Source organism: Dromaius novaehollandiae, chromosome 17, assembly GCF_036370855.1.
Source record: "Dromaius novaehollandiae isolate bDroNov1 chromosome 17, bDroNov1.hap1, whole genome shotgun sequence".
NCBI lineage: Eukaryota > Metazoa > Chordata > Aves > Casuariiformes > Dromaiidae > Dromaius > Dromaius novaehollandiae.
This window is the reverse complement of record NC_088114.1, coordinates 4,665,696-4,692,681: the sequence shown is the minus strand read 5'-3', so window position 1 is coordinate 4,692,681 and position 26,986 is coordinate 4,665,696. Positions and strand designations below refer to the sequence as shown.

Sequence of the window (26,986 nt, the reverse complement as noted above, 5' to 3'; positions counted from 1 at the left end):
TCGATGGTCACGCTGTCATCCCCTGGGCTGCACCAGCCACTGTTCATGTGTTAGCGCTTAGATGCCGAAAGAGGCAGAATCCTTAAGGGAATGTTCTTCTAGAAGGACAGTAATACATAAAAGAGAAAGCAGAAGCACCTCACAAATCATTCAAACACCATCTTTAGGACCACATTTCTAGCTCGCCTACCTCAATCAGTGACTACGGCTATACCTGCACAGATTGGAGCCCTCCATTTAAGAGGAGCAAGAGGCTTGCTGGGGTCCCTCAGCACAGCTGAGAGCCTAAAGGAGCAACTGTTCCTTTCTTTGCAGGAGTCAAATTAGGGAAATGCTCTCAGAGATCTGAGTGTACTAATATGCCTTAATGGCCTTGACCAGCCTCAGCTGGGACCTCTATCCACACCCTCTGCCCATGGGCTCGGTGCCTCCTTTTAAGTTCAGGCCTGGCTGTTTGCTCCTTGCTTGAGCTGTGTTGTAGGATACCTGTCTGTAGCTCTGTCATGCTTATACCTGGCTATGGACCTTGTTGATCTGGACTTTGACCTGTGGACTGTCTTCTCAGCTTGAATTCAGACCTGCCTCATCACTGTGGACTTGCCTGATGCTCTGGACTCCCAGTTGAGGCTGGCTGGCTACTAACTCTGCATCTGTGCTGCTCGTGTCACTTGGGTGCTGTGGGGCTGGGCCCTGGCTGGTGAGGCCCCTGCACTGCTGACCTTGTTGCTGTGCTCAGCTGCTGGCTCCTTGTCCCGTAGGGAACAGCTGGCTCTTGCTGTTCCCTGACAAGTGCGTGGATAGAAGATGCCTTATTAGCAAAGGAACTGTCTTGAGTAAATATGGCCTTGTATGGCTCTCTCCCTGTCCTAGTAGGACTGGCTAGGAAAACAAACAAAGCCTGAGGTGGCTTGGGGCTTTGTGTTACAAGACTGGCCCTTTCTTGCTGCTATCTGAATGGAGCAGCAGGTGTTTGGAGGAGTCTAGCTGAGACAGTGCTTCATGGGACTGCTAGTGATGTGCTCTTCCTTAGACTGCTGCGTTTGGCCTGGATTAACTGCCTTCCCCAGCCCATGAGGAGTCTAGGGGACTTGGGACCAATTTTCTAGAGCTCAAAAGAACATACATCAATTGGAATATCCCAAGTATCAGTGCTGCAGCTGGAATTAGCACTGGTCTCCTTTGCTCAGCAAGCTTTGCACTAGCATTCATGTGAACAAACTGGCATGCTTGATATCTTTTAGTGGTGTGTGCAGATTCAAATGTTTCCCAAGGGACTGCCCTGCCTCAGCAGCTACTAAAGTGACTTTTGCTAAGGCAGTTGTTTGAATGCCACGCTGAAAGTAATATGGTCTAGGTAGGGGATGGAGGAAACCTTACTCCATTTGGACCCTGACACCTTTCAGGCCTTGGGTCAGGTTCACCCTTCTCCTGACAATCAATTTTTTTGTTTGTTTGTTTGTTTTTTCTTCGGGAGTTCCAGGATCAAACATTGTTAAAGGCCCTGGCATTCCAAGTGCTGCACACCAACTTCCTGAAAACATAGGGGCAAAGGTAAGTCAGGAAGACATTGAAGATATTTTAGGTTAGATGGCTACAGAAACAGAGACAGGTGTCCCCTCATGACTGTTCCTGAGTCATGTGAGTTAAGTGGCTTGTTCCAGGTCAAAAATGGGACAGGGCAAGGCCTAGATTGCCTGATTCCTTGTTCTTTCCTTCCTGTCCTGCAGGCTATAAAAAAAAATACAATTTTATTTATCCAAAAAGCCAGGGCTGCTTTGACAGAGCCAAAATGGTTTCTTGAAAGAGAAAAATGCATTTTTTTGAACCCTTTCTGTGGAATACACATGTGAGAAAGTTCAGCAAGAAATCTGTCCTGCCCTTTCCTTGTCTACCTCTAATGTGTTTTTGTTTCTTTCCAAAACAGTTAAATTTCCGGACAAAGAGAATTGGGACTTTGATTTGAGTTTCTTGGCTCTTCTCAGCTCATGTCTCCCTGACCATTGCTTTATCCAAACAGAGGCTTTTGTATGCAGTATATGAGGTTGAACCGAGGGCAAATATTATTACAGTCTCATGTTCTGAATCGACACCAGCCAAGCCTCCCTTCTGCACTGTTCTAACAGGATTTCGTATCCAATTGTTCCCTTTCTCCAAAGGTCTGACTGTGCCCTTCAGCGTACCCATGCAAGTCCCCTGACTCCCCAGGGCCGGACTGGGAGAGCTGTCAAGACAAAAATATTGAGTTGCATTCACTCCCTGCCTAATGGGGACTAGGCCTCACAGCTGAAATCCAGGCCCCTTGTCTGGAGGAGGCAAGTGCTGGGTCTTTGAGTGGCCTTATCTGTCATAAGGAATAAAGCAATAGTCAGATCTGGGTCTTTTCTGTGGACTGGAAGGGACAGATAGACAGGTTAGAAGGAAGCAGCTCCTCTGGAGACAGAGCTGGTGGGAAAGTGAACCTAGAAATAGCTGGAGGGATAGCATCCAAGACCAGCCTTGATAAGCTGCTTACAGATTGTTCATTATCTCTCTCTCTCTCTCTCTCTCTCTCTCTCTCTCTCTCTCTCTCTCTACTTCTTTCATCTGGCTTTTTTCCACCATTCTGCTGTTTCATGATGCCTTCCTCTTTCAGCTGTTCCACTAATTACTTCCTTGCTTAACTTTCAAGCCTTCAATGGCTGTTACTTATTTGCCCTTTCAGCTGTTTCAATTGTTTTCATCCCTTCCTTTCCTCTTTAGCAGGAGCAAGGAGAAGGAGATGGGAACGAGAAGAAAAGTTGCGGAGGAAGGAAGCTGGTGCCATCCTTTTGTGGAGATATCCTGCAAAAAGAGGGTTGTTCTAATCAACTTTCCTGCAATGGCAAGTGCTGCATATCTGAGGAGACTGGGGCCTATGACATGCTGTCCTTTTGGTGGAATATCTTGCTGGGAGAAGCTTTTGGTGAGTGCGGATTTTTCAGTTTTGGGGGGCATTATCCCACCTTGACCTTTGAGAGCACGTGAACTGGGATTTGAGAGTATAGGCACTAATAAAGCCCTAACATATCCTGAAGTGTGAGTCTTGATACTGGTGAAGGAGAGGGCAGCCATTATGGCTGCTTCTGAGCTTTGGGGAAAGAGTACTTTTCAGGATCAGATGAGCTGTGAAGAAGTATTATGGGCCACTAATAGCAATATCTACCTAGCTGTTCATCCTCTCCTCTTTCTGTGTCTCCATCAGGCTCCATCGATGTGCCTGTTGACCTGTTTCTCCCTCTGTTTTGCAGTTCATGGTTCAAATGCAATCTTCACCCTGTTCCTCTGTTTGGAGGAAGTCTGGATGCAGATGCAGCTGGGAGTTGGTCTGGCCATCCCTGGGAGCTGATCCTTCTTCCATGTGACTCCTGTCTCCTGTGGGCTGTTTGGTGGGGCAGGGCTCTCCTAACCTTGTGCACTTTGGAAAGTTTCCAGGCTCTCTCTTTCTGCCCCTTGCAGACTCAGGGGCTAATATGCACCTTGCTTTAATTTGTTCTTCAAATGAAGCCCAATTATACCTGTAGGTGCCTAGCTGTTAAGTCAGTAATTTATTTCACAGTAGTTTAGCATGGTTTTTTAAATGCTTGCTTTGCTATGAGGTCTCTGTTCATTGCTGGACTGTGCAAACCTGTAAAAAAGCACTGGAAAGAATTTGTTTGGAAGAGAGGCCCAAGGCGAACCGTACTCTTTTCTTTTTTTTTTTTTTTTTTTTTTTTTCCCCTGCTCCCTCCTGTTCACCCATTGGGCCATAGAAGAACTTAAGAGTTGGTGCTGCTTTATGAGCTTTTCTTACTTATAGACTCTGCCCTAATTGGTCAATGTATTGGGTAGAGATCTGGAGAGAAAGAAAAGGGGCAGGCAGGATGTGACATGGGCCTTCTCCCTCCACTTTCAAAATGGTGCTAGTGTGGTTTGTATGGGGTGGGTGAGATTAATGCAGGTGTCAAAGCATCTCTAGTCTCAAAGCATCTCCGCAGACCTGTTACAGGACTTAGATTCTCTACTTGTGTGAACCATCTCCACTTTCCCAGCCTCTTTAGTGACATTGCATTTTGCCATGTCCAGTGCCTCCTGATTTGGGCTACCTTGGCTCACATAAAGCAAGTTTTCCTGTAAAGACAGGACATGCTTCCTTAGGGAATTTCCATGAGCAAAAGAAGACAGAAGCCTGTGATTCAGGGCATGCACACTGGCTACTGACATGACCCTTGTGGTGAGAAGGGGCCTCAGCTGCCCTTTAGCTCTCCTTTATGCTGGTTAATTGTCATTTCTCCAGTCCTCCGGCGGCAAAGGCAGAAAAGGTGGGCACACTGCAACTGGAGACCTGTTTTGCCATGACTCAAGGGACTTGCTGCACAGGTTGGATGTGCTTTCATACTGAGGTAAACTGAGAGCAGTGTCACTTAAATCAACAAGGTAGTGCTGGGTAATGAGTTGGGAAAACAGCTGAGATAGGATAGGGAAAGATGGGAGCAGTGGGCAAAAGGAGGAGGGCCTTGGGCTTAGAGGAGGCAGAGAGACAGTGTATTTCATTCTGCTCCATGCTCGCAGTGCTCTGGAGCCATTAGCAGAGCTGGACAGTGTAAAAGTACTTGGAGGAATCAGAGTAGCAGCTGCTGGCATTCACAACACAAGTTGTGAGTAGGGGAAGCAGCCCTGCATAGCCTAAGAGGACTGCATGAGCAGTAGTGAGTTTATGCTGCAGCAGCCGAAACTTGTTTTAAAGAAACAAAAAGCTGTCTAACCCTATCAGCCTTCACAGAGGCAATGCATCTTGCGGCCAGCTGGGACTTTTGCCTGAGGATTTATTCTTGCAGGAGCCTTTGGTTCCCAACCAGGATAAAACTCCAGGCAGTCTCATGCACAAAGCCTCACTGCTCTGAAGAGATTAGCTTCTAAGGCTGCTCAAGGCAGAACCAAGGATTTTAGACAATTTGTGGAATAATTCTACATACCCAGCATGAACATAGCAGCACCAGTCCTTTGATAGTGGCTAAACTGGAGTCCTTTCCAACCCATGTGCTTTTACTTGATCCTCAGATTTTGGTCCCCAAATGTAACAACTTTCCTCCTCATTCAGCTCTGTGTGTGTGTTTCTGTGTGCATGACTCTAAAAATAGAAAACTGAGGTATTTCAAAGTTTTGTCTGTGTTAGGACTGTCTTTCTGATGGTGTGGCTTAGACTGGATTTGTGTTCCATATTACTCTGCTCATTAATAAATGATATTTACTGGCAATATTCCTCTCTTTGCTGGCTACCCACTTACAAAGAAATTAGCTATTCTTAGCTTTAAAGGGAGACTCAAATAGTCTGATAGAGACTGATTTTTGTCAGATGGGATGCTTTGAAAGAAGCAGCAAATCAAAGGACACTGATGCTTTGCTGGGAAAAGGACAGGGCTACCTCTCTTGATAACGTGATGCTGTTTAGGACTTTCTAAGAAACAAACAAGGCTACACTTTGAGCTCTGAAATTTTAGTAGCCTCAGGCTTTTGGAAAGCTCTAGTTCATTTAGTTTCTGGCATTTACTTTTGTTTGCTCGGACTATAAAGACCTTTTTGTTCTGATCCTCGAGACCTGTTTACCATTCAGCACATGTGGTCTGCATTGCTTGCACTAAAATCTTTTGAGGACTTGGCAATCCTTTTTAGTTCTTCAGTCAGTGTTGGCTAAGGGACAATGGCAGAAGCCTGTGGAAGTCTGTTGTCCAAAATGTGCTGTCCCTGTTCTGATCAACTAGCAACCCCACTTGAGGTAGGGATTACTGGCTTTATTCTTGGCTGTGCTGGTGCAAATCTAGAGTTACCATGCTGAACTGAAAGCAAGTGTGTCAATATAAAACTAGAGAACAACTTTGCTCCCTGCTTATGTATTTGCATAGAGGGTCAAGATCTGAGCTTTGCTTTCTACCTCGATTTATTGCTTAGTGCTTCTGTGCAAAGGCAAGTGTCAACTGTAGTCGTTCCACGGGCAGCTGCGCTCTAAAGATGCGTAAAGCTGGTACCAAAGCTTGAATCCTATGTGATCAAACCTGGGAAAATTGTGTTGAGCTTAACTGGAATCTCTTTTGCGTGAGGATCAAAGATTAGGATTGCAATAGCTTCTCTCTGACCTCTCAATACTCAGGTTATCCAAGGATTGCTATTTGGCTTCAGAGCCTGTGTGCACAGTTGACTGGAAGGAGGTTAAACCAATGGGAGAAATCATTGCCTTCCTGCAGTGATTCTAATTTAGCAGCCTGGAAACGTGTCGGTCACAGCTCACCATTGCTGAAGGTTCTTCTTCAAATGGCTAGGAGAGGTGTTTGTGAAGGCAGGGGGAGGACTGGTCACACTGTTTTTAGCGGAGCAAGAGAATGAGGGGAAAACAGCAAAATGTCATAGCAACAAAGTCCTAAAGGGAGCATTTTGCTTGTGCCTTGGATCAGCCTGCACTCCTAAAGAAGCTGTCGTTGGCTGAAGTTGTAAGATGAAGTGGAATCTGAGCTGACACGCTCCACTGAGAAGGTGCTGTACCATGGAGTTGCATCCATGTGTGCAAGGGCAGGTCAAATGCCTTTTCTTTGTTTTTAATGATTAAATCCCAATAGCTGCATCAGCACAGCTACACAGGGCTTCTCTCTCCTCCTTTTATGTCTATACCAACACCACCCTTGGTACAAACTTTAGAGGACAGTATGCATTTCTGCACAGGTTGGCTAGAGATGATTGCTGATCTGAACCTGCATTTCTTTAAAGCTTTGGACATGCCTGAAGTTCTGTCTTTGAGCTATTCCTCTCTATATAAAAGGGTTAAAATGACAATATGGCTCAGATCTGTCCACCCTGAACTGGGGTTTGTGGGTCAGGTGCAGAACCTGTCACCCCTTCTTATTAAAGGTGGTGTGGAGTCCCAGGTTGGGGATGGAGAAAGCAAGAATCAGATCCATCAAATCAGTTCTATCAGATTGTCCTATAAAGTGACATAATGTCTTTCTCTTTAGTTTTCTGGGTCATTTCTAGCATGGGGTATACATGAGCAGTGGCCAGTGTATGAAGAGTTACCCTTAGCTGGCATTTGTACGTGTCCAGGGGCCCAGGCCTCCCCTCGGGTGAGGAGGTCTGCTCACTATGGGACCCCTTTGTCCATGGCGATGAAGGTCAAGCCCTTGGCAGTGTCCTGGTAGGATCTGGCTACTGGAGCAGCTCCTACGAACAGAGGTCTTAGGAGCCCTCACCGCAGAGCAGGCCCTGACCCCACTGGGCAGGGAGCTGTGAAAACAGAGAACATGAAACCATCCCCTCACCAGATGGCTTCCAGTTGCAAGAGCACTGCGCTGAAGTACAGTCATAAAATAACTGGATGGCATTTAATTTCACTGATGGTTTTGTGTGGCATGTAGAGGCCATAGTTTAGCAAGGCACCTGCCTAAAATTAAACACATGGCTATATGTATCCCTACTCTGCTTTACTAAATCACAGTAAAAAGAAGTCTGGTTCTCTTTCCATCAGTTTATTTAAACAGCAGAGCTGAATAACTGTCTGCTGTGCTTGCTTGCTTGTACCTCTCAGACTCTGTACTTGAAGAAAAATAAAAATAAAAACTGGAGGGTGAGAGTCATGGGGGGAAAAAACGTCAGTCACTTCCTCAGGAAACACCTATAACAACAGCGCTTGGAAAAAATATTTGAGAAAACCTCTCCTGTTTTGATTAAAAAGAAAAAAGAACTCTGCTCTGACTCCACAACATTCTCCTTCTTTTATTTATTTTTCTTGAGACAGGCTCCAATTTTTTTATTTTTTGTGGCATTAAATGAGCAATAAGTAGTATTCAGACACTGACATAGTTATGTGTACACCTGCTGGCTGCCTCATAAAGAATGAAAATGCTTTTAGTTAAGAAACAACAAGTAAACTAAAATATAGCAGTTAAGTTCACTAATAAGAAACCCAAGCAGTTTTTAAAAAATCTATATTAAATCACACAAGACTTCTGAATGACCTTCTTCATTTGCTGGTGCCTGACAAAAGGAGTTTTGATTTTAGTTCTGACTTAAAAATCTGGTATTCCTCAAGGGTTTTTCTAGTCAAGCTGTATTTAAAGGGAGCTTTCAGATCAAAGGGAGAGGAGTTGTGTTGCACATCAGTGTAAATTCTTATATCCCCAGATCTAGATAGATGCCAGTTGGGAATGTGACTGTTAGATGATTGATACCTCCTTGAATTCTTAAAAGTCATAAAATTACTGCTCTAAGACCTCATCAGAAACATTGGAGGTTGTCGAATGAGCAAAGTCTTCACGGGCACTTGAGGCATTGACCTGGGCATGCGCAGTGCAAAAAGGTAGAAGTTGCTGCAATTTTGAATAAAGCAGCAGGCTGAGAGCTGGAGTAGGTCTAGATCTCAGCGCGTTAGGACCTGCAGGGATGTGTCACAGTTCCTGCAGACCTGAGTCATCCAGGGAGGCAGCAATGTGCTCCGCAGCAAATGTGTCTGCTCCCGAGGGGACTCCCGCTGAGCACTAGCTCTTGGGGTGTCCTGTTGGTGTTTGTGATGAGGGAGCAGTGTTGGCTGCCAGGACAGAGGATGTTGGTTGTTTTGAAGCGGTGCCTTTGCCGCTTCTGAAACTGCTGGGTCGCATCTTGACTGATTTCTCCTGGGAAACTCTCTCTAGCTCCTTCCATTCTCCGTAGCCTCTCATGCAAAGGATGTACCTGGCTCGTGGCAAAGAGGCTGTAGTGCGTGACCCAGCCTGCATGCCCATACATACCTGAGACCACAATCAAAGGGTTTGCGCGAACATCGTGGCTGGCATATGACCTCACGGAGGAGGAGGAAGGCTGTTGTATGGTATAAAGGCCTGGGATAGCCTGTTGCTCGGAGGAAGCAGGATTTAGCTTTGTGGGTGTTATTTGTGTTCAGTCTGCTGGAAAAGCAACAGCTTCTCATACAGATGCTAAACTCTGATCTATGGGGCTGGGTGGTGCTCCTTGGAGTCAGCTAGAGATCCAAAGAGCTGCACAACATATGTAACCCAGGCAAGGCTTGAATTACATTCCCTGTGTTAATAGCAGACCGATGTGAAACTTTGTGTACAGCTGTAAAATCCTGGCATTTACCTCTTGAACAACAATGTGATGCTACTGTGATGGCCTTGTAGCTGGCTTTCTGCCCTTTTTAAGTTGGGGAGTGTTTTGTCTAGCCTGAACTCTGTGGAGGCCCTACTCTACCCACCTGTTGGTCTCATGAACCTCCAAACTGTCTCGCCTTTCATGTTTCTCTTCTCTGTGTTCTTTGAGGAAAGAGGTGTCTGTGAAATTCTGGTGGATCCCATCTTGCCCCAAGGCTGTGACCCCCTTTGGCAGATGTATGGAAGTATCTCCTCAGAGTTTCCTGAGATGAAGCATGGCCTCCAGTTCTCACAGGAGCCAAACACAGGGATAAAAGAGATGTGAACTGGTCACATTTGTGTAGCAATTTAGTTCTTGGCAACATTCAAACACTCCTCCTGTCCTTTTGTCGTGCTCCTCAGTAATGTGTCCCAAGGACGTTCAGACCCACACACTCCCCCAAACTCACAAGCTTATAAGCACCATTAAAACTACAATTTTCTCCTGGCACATTGTCCTTTTTCAGCCTCTCCCCATGCATTTCCATTGGCATTTGGACTGTTTGTTGCTCCTGCTACTCGTGGTTTTTCTTCACAAGAGGCAGATACGTGTGTCTTGGCGCAGACTAGGCCTGCTTTTCCGTAGGGGTTGCAGGGCTGGGGGCACTTTACCCCTAGTTATGTTGCTTTGGGTGATGTTAGTCCCTTGAAGTCATCTGAGATGCCCCGTGAGGCTCCGAGCACAGTCATTAGCCCAACCAAATAAATAAATAAATAAATGCACTGGAAAACATATTTATATGTTAAAAATTTAATAGACAGCTTCCTCCACTGCAAGTACTTATCCAGCCCTAAGGGCCAAACTCTAGAGTGTCAGGCTTGCCAGAAACAGCTGTGCTCCAGCCATGGCCGCTCCAAAGAAATGCAATTTTGTTGTGCAATAGCTGCAGATGCTGCCGGTGAGACCTGTGCCAGGGGATCTCAGGACCCATTGCCAGCATCGCTTGGCTGAACTCCACTGCACCCTGTGAGAGGGACACCTGTAACTGACCCGGTATTAGGTAGAAGTGTGAGGCATGGAGTGGTGAAAAGCCTGGCTTTGTTGGATGCCCATGCTCCCTGGCTGGTGTTGTGCAGCCAGCTCCTTTGGAGGATTAGGTCCCCGCTGGCCCGAATAAGCGTCTGAGCCTGCAGGCAGAGTCACTAACATGCAGAGGTGCAGGCGTTGCAGAGCCAAGCCCAAGGCAGCGGGAAGAGGGGCTGGTACTTGCTTTCTTTCACCACATCCAGCTAACAGAAAGCAGCTTCCATGTGTCGCACAAGTCCCTGTTTTTACCCCCCAGCAAAGAGATCAGCACTCACACTGCTCCTGGATTTGGCCTGGGCCAGTCCATTTGGCTGACCAGAGTGGCAATGTTTGTTCTATAAGTAATCCTTCCAGGTGCATGATGTGGGGACAGATGATGAGATCTTTACTGCCCTTGTCTTAGTGATAAGTTCCTGCATTCTGATGAAACAGTTTGTGTCTGCAGGAGGAGCAGGCAGCCAGACTTCTAGCACAGTGCAGGAATTTGCCTATTCCCTTTTCTTTTCCGGTGGATTTGTAGGTCATGTATACAGCCCCTGCTCTTTTCCTTGCAATATGTTCCTTTTAATGGTACAGAATTTGGTGTCATCACAAACGTGAGCCATAAGGTGTGACAACCTGTGCAGTCATCATATGAAGCCTCTGGAGAGCCATGGGATGAGAATCCCACCCAGAGCTGTGGGACTAGAGCAAAAGAACTGTCCTGTTGTCAGAAAGATGAAGAGAGATTGTTACTTTTCCATGGCAGGAGAAAAGCTGAATCTAATTAATGACTGGGCTCAGCTAGCATCCCCAAAAGATGCTCTAAGGGTTTTTTAATTGGTCTGAGCAGAGGGAGTTCACCTGAGGGGTTTGACTTGGTTCACCTGAGAGGTTTCTTGGCAGGAATTCTAACCTCGTGGTAGAAGGAGGAGCTAAGGGAGAGTTTTGCTTAAATAAGAACTCCAGGAGGGGGCCTTTGGTCTAGCCTGGTGAATTCCTCATGAACAGGTACCTTACAAACTTGCTAATGCCACTGTTTATTGCTGGGTCTTACATATTTATCTTCTAGAGGACAGCATAGTAAGACTGGTGCAGATTCTTTGGGGTCTTCTTAGGAGATGAGCCCTTGTGTCTGTGTTACCAAGCTTCCCTAGATTAGCTAGCTACACATCCCTGGTTCTTGCTAAGGGCTAATCCTAATGTAAGCAATGAGTCCAGAACAGCAGGATTGTTAAGCCTGACCTTGGCTGTTTCCCATCTGATGGAGATGGGCAGATACTGTGTCCGAGACCTTGGCCTGCTTGTTCCTGTGGCAAGTAGTTGCCACTAAAAACACTTAATTTCTCTTTTAATCTGGGGAAGTAGAACATGTGAGCAAAGCAATTAGAGTGAAATGGAGAAGGTTAAGGTTCTTAAAGTAAGCATTAATTCCCTTCCAGTTGTAAAGAGCTTTTGAAGGGTGCCTTAGATGGCTTTCAAGATGATGTTTTAGCAAAAAGCACTAGTCAGGATGAGCTGGGATGCTGCTGCCAAAATTTCACTGACTGTTTCCTGGAAAGCATAAGGCTAAGCAAAGATGAACTTTGGGATGGTGAAACTGGACTACCTAGAGTAAAGTTGGAGAATAAAGAGGAGCAGTGAGCTGGGGAAGAAGGCAGGCAATCACAATGGGAATGTAACTTTTCATTTGGCTGCTATTGGAGATGTGGCTGAAGCTGGGGATTTGTGAAGCTGGGTTCTGCTCTGGATACATTGCAGGATGGGGTAAGAGCAGCCTGATGGGGACTGTTGTCTACAGCTCACGTAGTACCAGGGTCAGACTGAGGGCCCTCTCAATAGGATAGCCCATTCTCACATTTGCTGCGTCCAGGATTTAAGCTCTATAACTGACCAGGTAGATTCTGCTTTTGGTATGTGCTCTGCCTTCATACTGGATGTTATCTTCGAGTGCTCTCAGGAAACCTTTTTATTGGTACTAATGCAGTCTTCCTAGTGTTAATATTGTCTGACTTACAGCAACCAGTTTTCTCAAGCAGACTAATTTGGACTTGTGTGGGGCAGTGTGAAGTATCAGGCTTCTTTGCAGTAAGACCTGGCTGAGTTCAGAGCTGTGATATGTCTGTGAACAATATGTCAGTCTCTAAAGGTTTTCCAGTCTGTCCCCTGCCACCTCCAAAAAAGTAAGTCTCAGCAAAGGGTGAATTTGATCTGCTCACCATGGGGTGGAGGAGAAGCAGAGAGAAGGTCTTGAATTTCAGACATGAGGCTTGGGTGTCTTTGAACTGAAACTCAAGGCCAAGAACAATATCTCAGTAACAGGATATGCAGTGTGAATTTTACAGCCCATAACTGCTTCCCGGTCGGGACAGATATTGATGAGCTGTACTCGTGAGGTGTACTGTGATCTCCAAAGGCATTCTTGGTAATGTCTCAGAGGTCCTTTTGCATTGCAGCAAATACCACATGGCTCATTTACAGGCTGTATTCATGCCTGGGGATTTTGGGAATTCATGACTCTTGGTAGCATGTGTGACACCAAAATAATCACACGACAGTGAGCTTTGGTCGTGAGGATGACATGGATTTTGCAGTAGAACTAGACTCTTCGACATGCGGGTATCTTCCCCATAATGGATGACTCTGTGATCTTTGGGGCTCTGCATGCGTGAAGTGCTACAAAATTGCAAAGCTGGACTTTGGAGTGTGGCCACTCAATCAATGAAGGGTCAGGGTCCAGTTTACTGTCACACTTAGTCATCCCAAAGAGGATCTCAGGACAAGGGTAGTCTGGAGCAATCTGGGCTCATAACTGAAGCTCAGACTCAGCCAGCATTTCTATGCCAAGCAAGTCTAATCTGTCAAAGGGTTGTTTGAGCAGCCTGCGTTCCTGCTGCTCCTCTCTCCACAAGGCATTTGCTTACAGCAGTTAATGGGAGTGCTGGGACAGAGCTTTGCTTGTTCGCATTTCGAAGAGCACTGCAAGGAATGTGAGAGCCATTGGACATGTTAGTCAAAGAAACCTCATATTCAGGAGTTTGATTTATGCCTGAGCACCAGACGCAGACCATGTAGGCTGGTGTCTTGACACTTAGGCTGCAGGTTGTAAAACCTCTCCCACTGATTCTGCCCTCTGCCCCTTATGGCCACGTCAGGCTGGAAGCAGCTTATACCTGTGTCCCGTGTGCATCACATGAAAGAGGGTCACTCTCAGCCTGTTGAAAGGAGGTTATGAACTCAGAGCTGCTCTGTATCTTCTTCCTGTCTCCTCTCCTCCAGCCCAAATCTGTTCACTTAACAAGAACTAGGACACCACCAAAGAGCCCTTGTCCTGGATCAGAATGTGTAACACACCCAGAACAAAGTGCAGTCCCTAAATCGGAGTCCCTTCAGTTCGAAAAGCAGGGGATGTTTATTCCCATCTGCCACGTTTCCACACTCCAACTAGGACCTAGGGCTGAACTAACATTTTTGTTGTCATTGGTGCCTCTTTGTTGAAGATCTAGAATTCACGTAGGAAATCCTACACAAGAATTGCTTGCAGAACATATCCATCATGCTAGAGAACAGAGCTAAGGAATGCAATGCATCCCAGCACTACAGCCTGCCCTCCATCTGTAGCTCATGGCATGTTGAGCAGGCAAGGAAAGGCCACCAGATTGCCCACAGTACGCTCATGCTTATCATGCTCTCAAGGAGATTAGCAGCCAACCCCAAATTCTGGGCTCCCATTACCAACTCATCTCATTCATGAGGCCTCAAAAATGCTGGCAGCTTTGATTCTTTCAAGTCCTTACATAAAACTGGGGATGCCAAGCTCTGACTTCGAAGTCTGTCAATCCCCAGATCCATAAACTGATCAACAAGCACTTGCATGTCATTATGCAGGGGGTTTGATGAGGGGTGGGGTGGGAGCACATTCTTTCCTTCCCAAAAACTTTTAAGTCCTGGGCCATGCCTGGAGGAGGCTGCATGCTTTGGTGCGATTGCTTCTGGTCTTTCCTTTTCTTCTGTGCATTATACATTATTTAGGTGACAGCATCAAAGATCAGAGAGCAGCGCAGGAAAAAATCTCAAATAAATGCTTTATGCTCCTTGGGATCATCTGTATAAAGAGCTCTGCTTGCTTTGCAGGCATAGGGCTGAATTCAGCCACAAAATATCCCTATAATAGTTTACAGCTGGGGAAACTGAGGCACGGGGCTGTTAGAACGTGACTTGGCTAGAGCATTTGCAAAGTCTTTGCCAGAACTGGGAGGAGCGCCCTGTCCCCTAACAGCTCCAGCGTCTGCAGCAGCATGCTTCCTCCCTCCAGCAGCTTGCCAAAGGCTACACGAGGGAGACCCTGCCCCTACACATCTCACCTTTGCTTTATATCTATATAATGGCAATTCTGCTTCCATGGCAACTTGCCAAACAGCACAGCAAACCAGCTCCACATTTACACCCAGCCTGTTGGCCTGTTACCCTGGCCCTGTGTCTCCAGTGAAGGATATTCACCTCATCTCTCTGCAGTCCCATACCAAAACGTCATCAGCCTTTTTGAGAAAATCTTGACCCACGTACGGACATCTTGGGTGAGTTCTGATCCATCTAGGATTCTCCAAATGGCCCTTCTTTCCCTTGGTTTTGCTCTGTGCAAATGGGACAGGGTAAATCCTTAGAGATACTCTCAGGGGAGGCTTCCCCCAAGCTCTGCTGGGCTTGATGCCATCATGTCCCTTTCCTGGGCCAATACACAGGAGCGTCAATCTCTCTGTGCACATTTTCATGCTCCGGTTGATTTATCCAGCAACCCGAAGAGGAGGGGTGACTTGTTTTGTTTCTCTCTGTCTGCAGAGTAACACAGTAGGTTTAGCCAGCAATGAAGTTCAAGGTTGCTATAAATAGTTTTCTGCCTTGTCATGGGAGTTACTCATTTATTATAGTTCTCTTCCTTGTCAACAGCCCTTCTCAGAGTTGGCTGCAGCAAAAGCCTTGTGAGGCTGTCGCTGCAAAGCTCCCTTTGAAATGCCCAGAGCACCTGATGAAGCACAACTGCAGCTCTCTGCCTGGGCCAGGGGTGTCTGGGGTTCTGAGGAGCCGTGCCTGCTCCAGCCCATCTAATTTTACTTTTATAATACCTTGACCTGCAGCCTGTTCAACAAGTCCCTGCTCCTCGCATGGGTGTTCTGGTGTCCTTGTTACCTCTGCACCTTAAAGGTGGTTTCTGCTTCTCCTGGGAAAGATTAGTCAGAGATCTACAAGAGGAGAGCATTATTTTTAATTGCAAGATGAGAACAAGAGGCTCTCAAAAGTGAGTTAAGCCTCACAACACTCTTTCAGGGAGGATTTTTGACATAAAAGGATCGCCTCCTTTCCTAGCTTCCATCCCCCAGTCCCATTTTAAACCAGTGAAATGCAGCCACCTCTGCAGCTGAACACAGCATCCGCTGAGCAGCATGCAGCCTGGCTAAAGCAGGGAGCAGCTGATGATTGTGTCTCTCTTGGAGGGTTGCAGGGAGTACGGGAAAGCTGTTTGTAGCTGGCCTGAAGGGAAGTACTGGGCTGTATCTCTTAGCTCAGACAAAGATTGTTCGTGCTCAGAAAGGTGGTTACAGGTGAACTGAGGCTTCTCACAGCACTGAGTAAGTGGGTAACTCCTGCCTGGCATTTGGCTGATGTCCTGTTATTGGTTCTGGATAGGCTTTTGGGTGCAGGAGGAGCTAAGTGTCTGGTGAGGGTAAACAGCATTTGGTCTTCAGGCAAATCCTGGCTGCAGGCAGTCTGTCCAGCAAGTGTGTCTGCCAGAAGGGTTTCTCTACTGCTAAGTGGCATACAAAGCTTTCGCCAGGAGCCAAGCAAGGCTCACCTGTATATTCAGTCTCAGGCAGCACTAGAAGGGCAGATCTCATGCACCCCTGTCATTGGTAAAGTGGATTAGGCAGCTATTGCTTGGGTACCAAAACAAGGCTTTGGGGCCCTGCCACTGGCTTTATTTTCTGGCTTTTGCCAAATCACATAGTTGTCCTCACATGGTGCCTCAGTTTCCCCACTGCTAAAATAAGGCTAAAGTGTTCCTCAGCTCTTCCCTACCACACTGTAGAGCTATGCAAGAAAACCTGGTAGATACTGGTTTAGATCTGGCTTTATAACTCCCAGTACTGTATACCTTTAACTGTAATTCAGCCTAATAAAAGAAATCCGTTTATAAAACAGCTTTATGCATGTAGCATTCCTAAAGTCACGGAGAGGACAGAACAAAAGTATCTAGTCTCCGAAAGGACAAGTTAAAGAAACACTTTTTTAAAAAAGCTTTTAAAAATTGTAAGTTCCTAGGAGTTTATACAGCTTGGAAAGGCAAAGCTGACTCCCCTCAAATAAATGAGTTAACCTTCAGGGGACTGTAGAACGGCAGAAATTAGAGATGGAAACTGCCAGTTCAGTGTGCTGCAGGGAACAGCGCGATGCTGGCTCCATGTCCCTTCCAAGGCCTTTTATTCAGCTCTCCTTCAGCATTCAGAGAAACCTGTCCTTTCTTCCTTTTACTCTGTTTTACTCCCATGCTCCAACAGTCCTGATCCTTCTCAGCTCTGTTCCCTGCTTGCTTTCTGCAACCTTCACATACCTGAAGACTGAGACAGAAAATCAGGATTCATAAATTGGACTAACGAAGACAATTCATGCAGTGCTTTCAGACTGGATAGAGATTCCTACTGTCCTGCTGGTTATTTGAGGAACTTGCTCAGAAAGGCTTGTTAGTGCATGCAGAGCTTGTGGAATCCAAAGGGAAGCGGTGGGCTGTTGGGGAGCAGGTGGGAAGGTAATGTTCCCCAACTGATGGACTTAGTACTCAATGGAAGACCTAAAATACTGGCACCTCACCTACCCCTGGATCTGTGACCTCTCACCGTGTACCTGTAAAGCCTTAACCTTTGGATCCTTAAAATCAGGACTGCCTGCCTAGGTCTGTCGACCGGGTTATGGCTCCAGTGCTGGCTCTATCTGCTTCTTCAACAAGCAGCATAAAGAGCTGTAGCAGATGGAAATGAAGCCCAAATACATGAAGTCCAAAAATACAGAGGGATAACTTTTGAGAGGTAGATTTTTAATTGCAGCTTGAAGAAACTGTTTTTAGTTTCCATAAAAGCCTGTTCCTTCCCATCTCCCCTGCAATCTGGAGTTTCACCAAAGATGAACTTATCATGGTTGTACCTTTATGGGCCCGTGAGTCGGTCACCCTGCTTTCCATGAGCTTCTGGCATCACAGTTGAGATTATGCAGGAGCAGCCACAGGGAGTGCCCCTTCAGCATGCATATCTGCCATCGGGGTAAGGCAAATCCAGGACCAGACAAACAGAGGAAATTGCTTTCCTCCCTCTTTGGGGTATAAAATGTTCTCTTCTTTCAAGTTAATTTGCTCTTCTATGAAAGTTCCCCTTGAAATCATTTTCCAACTACTCTGAAAGATCAAATAGATTATACTGAAAGCTACTGTAAGATGAAGTGCCCATTTGGATTTAATAAATGCTGGTTTATAGATCTAGCCTTATTATTTCTTAGGGATAAACCTATAGAGAATGGAGGGGAGGAAAGATTTTAATGTTTCTGAAAAATTTATCCCACGAACAGTAAAAACATACCATAGAAATACACCAGCCACAAAAATGACATCTTAAACACAGTATTTATGACTTTCTATATTTGTTTTGCATAAACTTTTCTGGTTTCTATTACACAGATTGATTTATGGAGTTTATTTGGAATAAATGTAACACGTATTTAAAACAAACAGAGTCCCAATCTGCTAAGAGCCCAGGAGCTATAAAAGCTCTGTATGGTTCAAACTGGGACCCTTCAAGTCCTTTTTATTTGAATATCTTTTTCCATTAAAAAAATCAGAAAAATAAAATGAAAGTAGATGAAGAAAAGCAATTTAGGAAAATAGATCTAGCCAGGGTTTCAGCAAAAAATTGGTCTGAACTTTTTATTCAGTGTCTGGTTCTGTTCCTTAATGAAATGTTCTTTATCCAAGTGGAAATTTTGCCACGAATATCCTTTTTCAAGGACTCGTTTGGGAGGTGTGGGGAGTTGATGGGGGCTGGAGGGGATTGAGAACTTCTCAGAAAATGTTTTGTTTTTACTGAAATTCACGTAACTTTGGAAGATGCACCAAACTAGAAACTTCTTAGTAATTTTTCCATGGGAGCATTAACAGCTTCAACCTTCAGAAGTGAAGGGACACAAACAAGAATTCAGAGCAATTTGCCTATAAGCCATCAGTGCCCGATTTGTAAATGAGCTAATTGCATATTTTAGCAGGTCGGGGGGAAAACAGTAAAACAAGGGTTGTATTTATTGATTTATTTTTAAAGCACGTAAGTTGCGTTTATCTCTGCTTTCCTCCTGTTCCCCTGACAGGCTTGGCATCTGCCTTGTTCCTTCCTGTAACTGGATTATTCGTTTACTCTTAGTGCATTTCTAGATTGGCTAAAATAATACCTTTTCTGTATGTTTTAGAGTGGGTTTGCAGGTCATCACAGCACAAAGATTTTCTCAGAAACCTAACTGATGTCCTTTACATGCCCACAGCAAAGCACTGGACACCTGAATTCCCAGTTGGATTGATTTGGGGTATTTGCAACACGTTGCTTGCAAGTGATCTGCAGACTGAGAAGTTATTGGGTGAGTAAAATTTAGGATTTGCCTTAATTTTCTTATTCAAAAACTGCTGGCAAATTAAAACTGAAGCTCGTCAGCTTTTAAATAACTCAGAATTGTGCTTTTAGCTGTGTTACCTGAAAACATGCTTGCTGCCACAGGATCCGGGTGGCTGCAAGCAGTAAGAGTGCATGGTTGTGTTCTGTTTGTAACTAACCAGTAGGTCTTTCTCCCAAGTGTGCCTTCTTTCCAAAAAGCATCTGATGTTTACTGTCATGAGTCTATTTTTCACAAATCATCTTGTTTTCCCTCCGTAAGAGGATCGAAAGCTATAGTCAGATAGGGTGTCCTCATCTATGCTAAATGAGATGAGGAAATTTCCAGCCATTTCCCATCTACTGGCCTGACCAGTATGACCTGTATGGTCACTCCCTAACCCAGTCTGATTTAGATGTTCTACGTTAGCCTTAAGATGACCAGCAGCAGGTATAAATGGGACTGTCCAGGTGAACCCCTACCTGTGGAGTTGTTCTACCATGTCTTCTGGGACAGCAATAAGCAGCTGAAAACAGGGGTATTTTTTATCCAACCTAGCATAGGCCCCTGGACTGTAGCCTCAACATTGCCATGGGCCTATCTGGATTAAACCAGGCTTCTTTGGAAACCAGGGTACATTGCAGGGTGTGCTTACACACGCTGTTGGTCTCACCGTTGACTTCAGGTCTTGGTGGATTATCCACTCATGTTTGGTGCTGGGTTCCTGCCCAAAAACTCATGCCATCCCCATGTGACTCCAGTGTAATCTATGTCTGTGACCCCTCTCAGCAAGCCCGCATTGCTTGGGCACAAACAGCATTGAGAGCTCTTGTTCTTGCTATGCCTTCTACCCTTGCCAAGCAGGGAGGACTGTGCACTAAATAAGTGATTGCCCATAGTTAGGCACCACTTGACAGAGAAATAATTGGCTGTGGCACATGAGTGCTGAGGTAACTGGGGTTAAGAAGCATCTTTTTCAAGTTGGCTGAGCATAGAGCCATGGGGGATGGAGCTATAGAGAATAGCACTAAGAAATACAAATCCTTTCCCACTGTGTATGTGCACAAAGAGCTGTGATTCCCAACGGCTAATTACTGAAAGGACACTCAAATCCCTCTAGCAAGGCCTTCTACTCTTTCTCAAGCATCTGATGCTGTTGTCTGGCAGGGGAAGAGCTTTGAGCTGGCTGGGCTTGAACCACTCTGACCGAGGGCAGATGTCCTTAGCTGTAATAATAGTTTTCTCCCTCTCAAAGGTTGCAAGTGTGGGCACTGATGGAAGTCTGTGTATGTTTTGAGCCACCTATTCTTCAGAAGCTATCCTGAAGCATCCTCAGTGGCAAAGAGCAGAGCTGATTAACTTTCCTTTGTCTGACTTTGCTGGAGGAAAACCTGGGCTGCCTGCCTCCTTGTGTGCTGTTTGTTACAGTTTGCATCCTTATGCAGAATAGCATGGTGCTAAGTGATAGAATGGCACAGGTGGTAGGATATCTGCAAACTGGCAGGAGAACACAAGAAAAGAAATAGAATGCCCTTTTTGGGACTGTGAGTAATTTGGATGGTTTCTACTTCTGTCTGGACAAACGTACAGGTCTGCTCCAACCCTGAACAGAAGGTGAAGTGATCCAGTAGTCCTAGGTAGGTTTAAGTTTTGAGTGGCTGTTGAGGTTTTCAGTTCAGTCAGAAACATTGCAAGAGCTGCGCAACAACACTAGCTGAATATCGCAACAGGAATGGGTCCAGAACCCACATGGAGCCCCGGATTCCCCAGGACAATGGCCTTGTGGTTCTGAGACAGGAAAAGCAGAGTTTACATGGCCTTTTTGACCATATAGCTTCTCATTTCCCAAGACCATGAGTTGAGGGTTCCCTCTCTTGTACTGAATTCTCTCTTCTTCGCTGTCAGTGTTCTCAAATCTTATGGCTACTGGCAAAGTTAGGATGATGGCTAGACTAAGCTTCAAGTCAGCATGTAAAGCTGGTTGTAAGTTAGTTATGCTGAGCCTTTGCCTGAAGTGTCTTTGACTTCCTTCCTCTCACTGTCTGCTGTTGTGAGGGTAGTTTGAAGAATGCAGAGCTTGAAAGGCTGTGGTGTTTTGTATGTTCCCACAAATATGAGCTGGGACCCACCACTGCTTTCTTCAGGTATGGATGAAGATGTTGGAATGGGTTGGGGTCAGCAAAAAGGAAAGGAAACAGTTTAATGCAGTGAGGTGGTGCCTGAGATGTGGGTGTCGCACTGTTCTCCATTAATGGTTGAAGCAAACAAACAATGCCTTTAAATTATTCAAACAGCACCAAATTTCACCTGGACTGCTAGGCAGTGCTTGTAGAGCAGCTGAGCCCTCTGGCACTGATGGGTTATTGAGGGAACTGTGAATCTGAGATGGGGTTGCCCCCAGAGCCTTGTCTACCAGGAACATGGGGCACTGTGGCTCTGGCTAGTAGAGCTGATCGTGTGTATTTGGTCCAAACAGCAGTGCAGGGAAATAACAGGGAAAGGGGCTGGGACACGTCTGTGTGAAGTTTTACTTGTAAAATTGATTGCCATAAGGATCCCTCTGCCAGCAGAGTGGGCAGAGTCTAGGGTAAAACCCAGGGGAATGGATTCCCACTCCCTTCTCCAGCTGCTAGTTGTCCCTTAGAAGCCTGTTTTGCTCTCCTGGCTAGAAACAACTGTGATGTACTGTGGCATGTCAAAGCTGGCTTGTTTGTGATGGCCCCCATCCAAAGCCCAAAGCCTACTGATATCAGAGGAATGTTTTGTAGGAACTCAGAGGGGTTTTAGATCAGACCCAAACCTTTGCAGCTAGTTGTGTGGTTCTTTCCTGCCAGGACTCACTGACCAGCCACCCAACAGGCCTGAGAAAATCAGCATGAAGTGTCAGTCAGGGTTCAGTTCAAGTGACAGCTAAATATGCCTCTCTGGAGATGAATGAGAGCTGGCGGGCCTGGAACACAAACGCCCTCAAACAAAGCAAGCCAGTGTCCACACCAACTTGTTTTTAAATCATGCAGTAGCCTTCAGCCATTAACACTTCAAACACTATCCAGCCCTTTGAAATGTCAGCTCATTTGTTAATCTTCCTGTTAATGTCCCTTCCACGCTCTGTTTGCAGGGTTGCCTCCTGCATTGGTCAGGTGGTGGCTGCTCTGTCCTGCACAGGCAAGGATGGAGAACGGTCCTGAGATGCTTTAGGAGAGACAGCAGGGTCCGGTGGCGGGATGCAGAGGCCTGGCGTCTCTCACCTGCTCTGCCAGGGTTGTGCTCTCCGACTTTGAGTGAGTCATGTCTCCTTCCACTCTGTCAAGGCTGGGAGGCAACTCAGGGGACATGCCTGTCCCTTGTTGGCTGTGGATACAGCCCAAGCACAGTGTGGTTCTGGGACTAGCAGTTTCTAAGTTCACAGTGCTCCACTGCTAGCTCCTGGCATGTGCATGAGCAAGAGAGGTGCAGGTTTAAAGTTTACACCATGCTCATCTAGACAGTGTGACACAGTGGAGGGGAGACAGTTCAAAGCAGATGTTCTATCATCTTAACTCCAAGAGTAAGAAACTCTCCAGCCCCAATTTTGGCAAGGTCCAGCTGAGAACCATAGAGCATGAGGCTTACTGAACAACTGTGAACAGAAATGCGGCACATCTGTGGACAAGCCTCCATTTCACTGGTTTTACCTTGGCTGAGAATCCCCTCACCAGTCTGCACCACTGACTCACTTTTGTACAGAAAAGGAAAAAAGCCAATAAAAATCTTGGATCTGTTCTGGACTGAGCTGTAGGTGCAGAGCTGCACTGAGATCTCTGCAAAACTCCAGCTCTGAGATCTCTGAACATCAGGCTATGCAGGGCCCATGTCTGCAAATCTGGTCCCCCACAGAGTAACTGACTTGCACATTGCCCTTGCTGAGTTTGGAAGCCTCCTCTGGTTTCTGGATTTAAAAATGCTCTTTACAGCTAAAAAACCCAACTGTGTTGTCTTTTTCCTACTCTGTGGACAGACACAGTGCAAGCAGAGTGAGCATGAATTGCACCACACTTGCTGCTCACCAGCTGGCCAGGGGAGAACAGTGCCTGCTTCTGTCTGGGCTGCAGGGCTGGAAAGGTGAGGCCAGCAGCAGGAGTCAAGACAAATAGGAGCCTGTTTTTGATTTGCCATCTGACCCCTGCCAGCTCAGAGCACCCTGTCTGCAATCGTGACCTAAATTAAGCCCAAATGCCATCAGCAGGGCTGTTGCTTTCCCTCACAATGCAAGTGTTTCCAGGTACCTAGCCAGAGATTTATAATCCACCTCTAATTACATTCTTACTTGTGTCTGCTGTTGTGCTGGCTTGGTCTTTCTGTGGTTCATTAAGTGCAAGAGCGTGCCTGGCCCTTTGTGCTACCAGCCTGTGTGCACAGACAGCAAATGACGCCCATGGCTGACAGCTTAGCTGCGGGAGAGAACCTGCTGTGCTGGGCTGTGCGTCTTTAGTAGTCCAAATATCACAGGAGACGTTTTGGCTTGTTAAATTCTTGACTGCACAAGTCTGCTGTCCACAGTGGATTCACTTGATCGAAATAGCTCTGGCAGCCACCCAACAGCAAGAACACTGCTTTTCTCTTAAATGTGAAAGGAGACAAAAGCTTGATGTTTCCTGCCCTGCCAGCTATTGCCTTTGGACAACAGATGATCAGCATCTTTTCCTTGCCAAGCTTAGGTGCTTTTGCTATGAAGCTGAAGATTAGATCCTTGGAAAGGCAATCTGGAATTGATTACTAGTAATTAGTGTAAATTCTTCTGTCAGGAAACAGGGTGCTGGAAGGACCAAGATGGAATAGTGTGCCTCGTGACACCATGCATGGTTATACAGTGTTAGCTATTAAAAGCATGCTCTGCTCGGGAGCATGCTGGACCCCTTGTGAGAAGTCAGTGTTTGTCCCACAAGGCTTACACTCAAAAAGTTTTTTATTCTGGATTACAAAGCCTCGCTCCAGAAATACAGGAGCAGTTTCCAAAGAAACTCAGCCGAGGAGTACGCAAAATCCCTGGCTTCTCCAAGGAGCACAACTGAGTGTTCACTTCCACAGCCCCCACACTGATCCCCTTTTCCCACCCCATGCCAGGTGACACCACCATCGGAAGCGACTTAGACTCCAGAACCTTGCTGTGGGGAACAGTGAGAGCCCTCGTCAATATTAATGGAGAAGCCAGTCCAAATATAATCTCTGCTCTATCCTGCCCTTTGTTTGTCTGCTGTTTTTTCCCTGTGCCAGGAGTTCTTCATGTCTGTGTGTTATGATTGTGACACTGGGGCAGAGGAGCCAGGCAAATTCTTTATACGCACACTCACATGCTCTGAGTAAACCAGACATCCGGGATTTTGGAAATAAACAGTGTAAAGAGATTTGGGAAATTCAGTGTTCATGCCAAGATGTTTAAGAGGCATCTTGGTTCAAGTAAAAGCCTCAACTCATTTCCATTTTAATTTTTTTCACTTTGTTTTTAACTGTTGAGTTAAAGTCACTTCAGACCAAAATGGATCACTTTGTTTCCAGCTGATCAAAACACAGGTACTTTGACTTACATTTTAAGGCGCTAATTTCATCCAAATATTTTCTCTGTCAGTGAACAGGCATTTTACTGATGGCAAAATGTTTTGTTAAAGAATTTCTACCCATCCCTAGTAATTAACAGGAATTAAACCTGGGAACTCTTTGTCTTAAGCTATTAGGTTCAACTGCCAAGAGGAGAGACCCACCTCCACTAGCCAGTATCTGGATTAGCAGTGGCTGGAGGGAGACAGTGGCCACTGGGGAGAGAGGTGTCAGATTCCACTGCTGTCTCATGCCTACATCACCGAGCAGCACTCAGAAGGCTACAGATGCCATAGGTGAGTCCAATAAATTTGGATCCAATCCAGTTTTTGCTTGCTGGTTTGCTTTAGGGTCAGCAGGCATTAAAAGTGAGGAGTATCTTGGGATGAGACACAGTTAGCAAACACTAAACACATGAGTACAAAACTGGTAAAATTATTTCTTTTTAGCAGTAAACTAAACTATAGTTGTGTAGTGCATCTGTCCTGACATGTCTGCTCAGTTGTGGGATTGCGGTTTGTCTTGGGTCATGCTGTATATTTTTGAAGAGGAATTTAGGCCAATGGTATATATTTTGTCTCATGTGTATTCTAGATTTATGTGGAATGGATTTGAGCAAACATGACAGATGGGAAATAGATGGATGGGTCTTTTTGTGCAGGTTGGCAGTACTTGCTAACAGCTTAAATAGCAGAGTCTGGGTGATGACCAGGCATTAACACATTCCACTGTTCTGGATGTGCTTTATAAGGAGAAGGGAGCAGTTACTTCAAACCCCACTCTCACAGTAGTCAGACTAGTATTCAGTACAATGTTATGAATCTGACTCCTAGTTCAGATTAGTTTCGGTCATCCGTTATCATTCTGCAGCCCATTTGCAAATATGCTTCTTGGAGATCAGGACCCATTTTCCACCACATTTGTACATACAAGCTTTTTGGCCTCTCCTGCTCTGTTTATAAATAGGGTTAAGTTTTTGATTTTTCCGTCAACAACGTAAGAATAGTCTGGGAAGTTCAGGTTCTGAGTGTGTCTGGTGTTTGTCAGGAAGAATTTAGGGCAATGGATACCGTGTGTAGCAGCGTAGCTGAACGTCAGAGACTGGAACTACTCACTCTTGTAGCCCTAGAGGATGTGTCTGGCTTCTGTCAGGGAAAGAGGAGAACCTCCACTGCCCCAGTGGAGGGATGAGCTATTGCAGTTGGGACTAAGGGAAGAGGGAGTCTTCTCCATCTATGATAGCTGCAATTACAGGTCAATGGATGCCTTGAAGGAACTTGGCTCCCTGAAAGCAGGGAAATACAAAATGACACAGATTTCGTGACTGATCTCCGTGTTGAGATCTCTCTCTGCCCTCTTTAGCTGCCTTCCAAGTCCCTGTGATGCTGCTTGGACTCTGTTCTGGGATGTAGGGGAGGAAAGTCAGTCCCGGAAACTTGACACCTTTTTTCTTTTTTTTTTTTTTTTAAAGGAAAAGAGAGAAGTTGAAGGTATCACTAGAGCCCTCCATTACCCCAGCATGGGAGTTTTGTGGAAATCAGGACTGGACTCATGGAGTCACTGAATCTATGGGAGGAGGGGGAACACCGTCGCAGCATCATTGCTTGCTTTTTGTGTCGGCACCTCCTTGCTAGGGACTTGCTAAAGGTTCAGGCACCTCACCACCCTGAAAATCTACACTGCCAATTTCTGGAGACAGCAATACTCTACTACCATGTTTCGTTTCCTTTCTTTCCACAAGCCAGAGTCCCCAGATTTCAAAAGATGGAGTCTATAAGGAGTGAATTAAGGCATAGATGTGTCAGTCTTCGATGTGAGTGGGAGGATGCAGTTGCCACAGACTCCAAGGTACCCCAGCTGGGGTGCCTTAGGTTCAGGCATTTGTTGGAGGTAGTCCCTTGTCCCTCAGTGCTCCAGATGTCAAAGAATGGCCATCTTTGGAGCAGGCTGTTTGCACAGCTGCAAATGGCACATTCAGGACAGACAGTTCACTGCTTATTGGGCAATATTAACTTTATTAATTGGGCACATGATGTGCTAGGAAACATATCCAAAAACCAGCAATGGAGGAGAGAAGCACAAAGTGAGGTTATATGAGTCCCGGACTGGTACATTCGTTGCGTGTTAAATGTTGTTCTGTTGTAGGAGATGATGCTGGCAGAAATGTCTGCAGTTCCCTGCATGCTTCCAGGATATTTGGACTGAATTCTGACAAGCAGAACTCTTCATCCTGCAAGCCTGGGTTCTTCTGTGGGCCTGTTGGCAGTTATTAAAGCACAAAACCCTTCTTGCCTACAAATCCATGTGCTTGATCTTTCCAGCCCAAATCCTACAAGTAACATGCACTTGTCCCCAGGGCAGCTTGCTCAAATAACCACAGATCTGCCGGAAAAAGGGCTGTTTGAGCCTCAGGGAGTTGGGAGGAGAGGTTGAATTATTCCCAGCATCCAAAGACCAAGAGGTTCCTTCTTCTTCAGCAAATGTTTTCAGTTCCCACTTGGTGAATTATTGCTAGGGATTTTTTTTCCCTTCAGTGTTTCCATGAATGTGGTTGAGGCTCTGATCC

The 26,986-nt window shown here is 45.9% G+C and overlaps 1 protein-coding gene across 1 annotated transcript in view; it reads left to right on the top strand.

Moving 5' to 3' along the window:
• The first annotated feature begins 1,479 nt into the window (after positions 1 to 1,479).
• CCDC92 (coiled-coil domain containing 92) overlaps positions 1,480 to 26,986 on the top strand; it is a 120,119-nt gene continuing 94,612 nt past the window's right edge. Inside the window, exons 1-4 of the mRNA XM_026114601.2 lie at positions 1,480 to 1,551; positions 2,740 to 2,941; positions 18,742 to 18,834; positions 24,551 to 24,716. The gene's annotated coding sequence lies outside the window, so the exon portion shown is untranslated. The remainder of the gene's footprint in view (positions 1,552 to 2,739; positions 2,942 to 18,741; positions 18,835 to 24,550; positions 24,717 to 26,986) is intronic.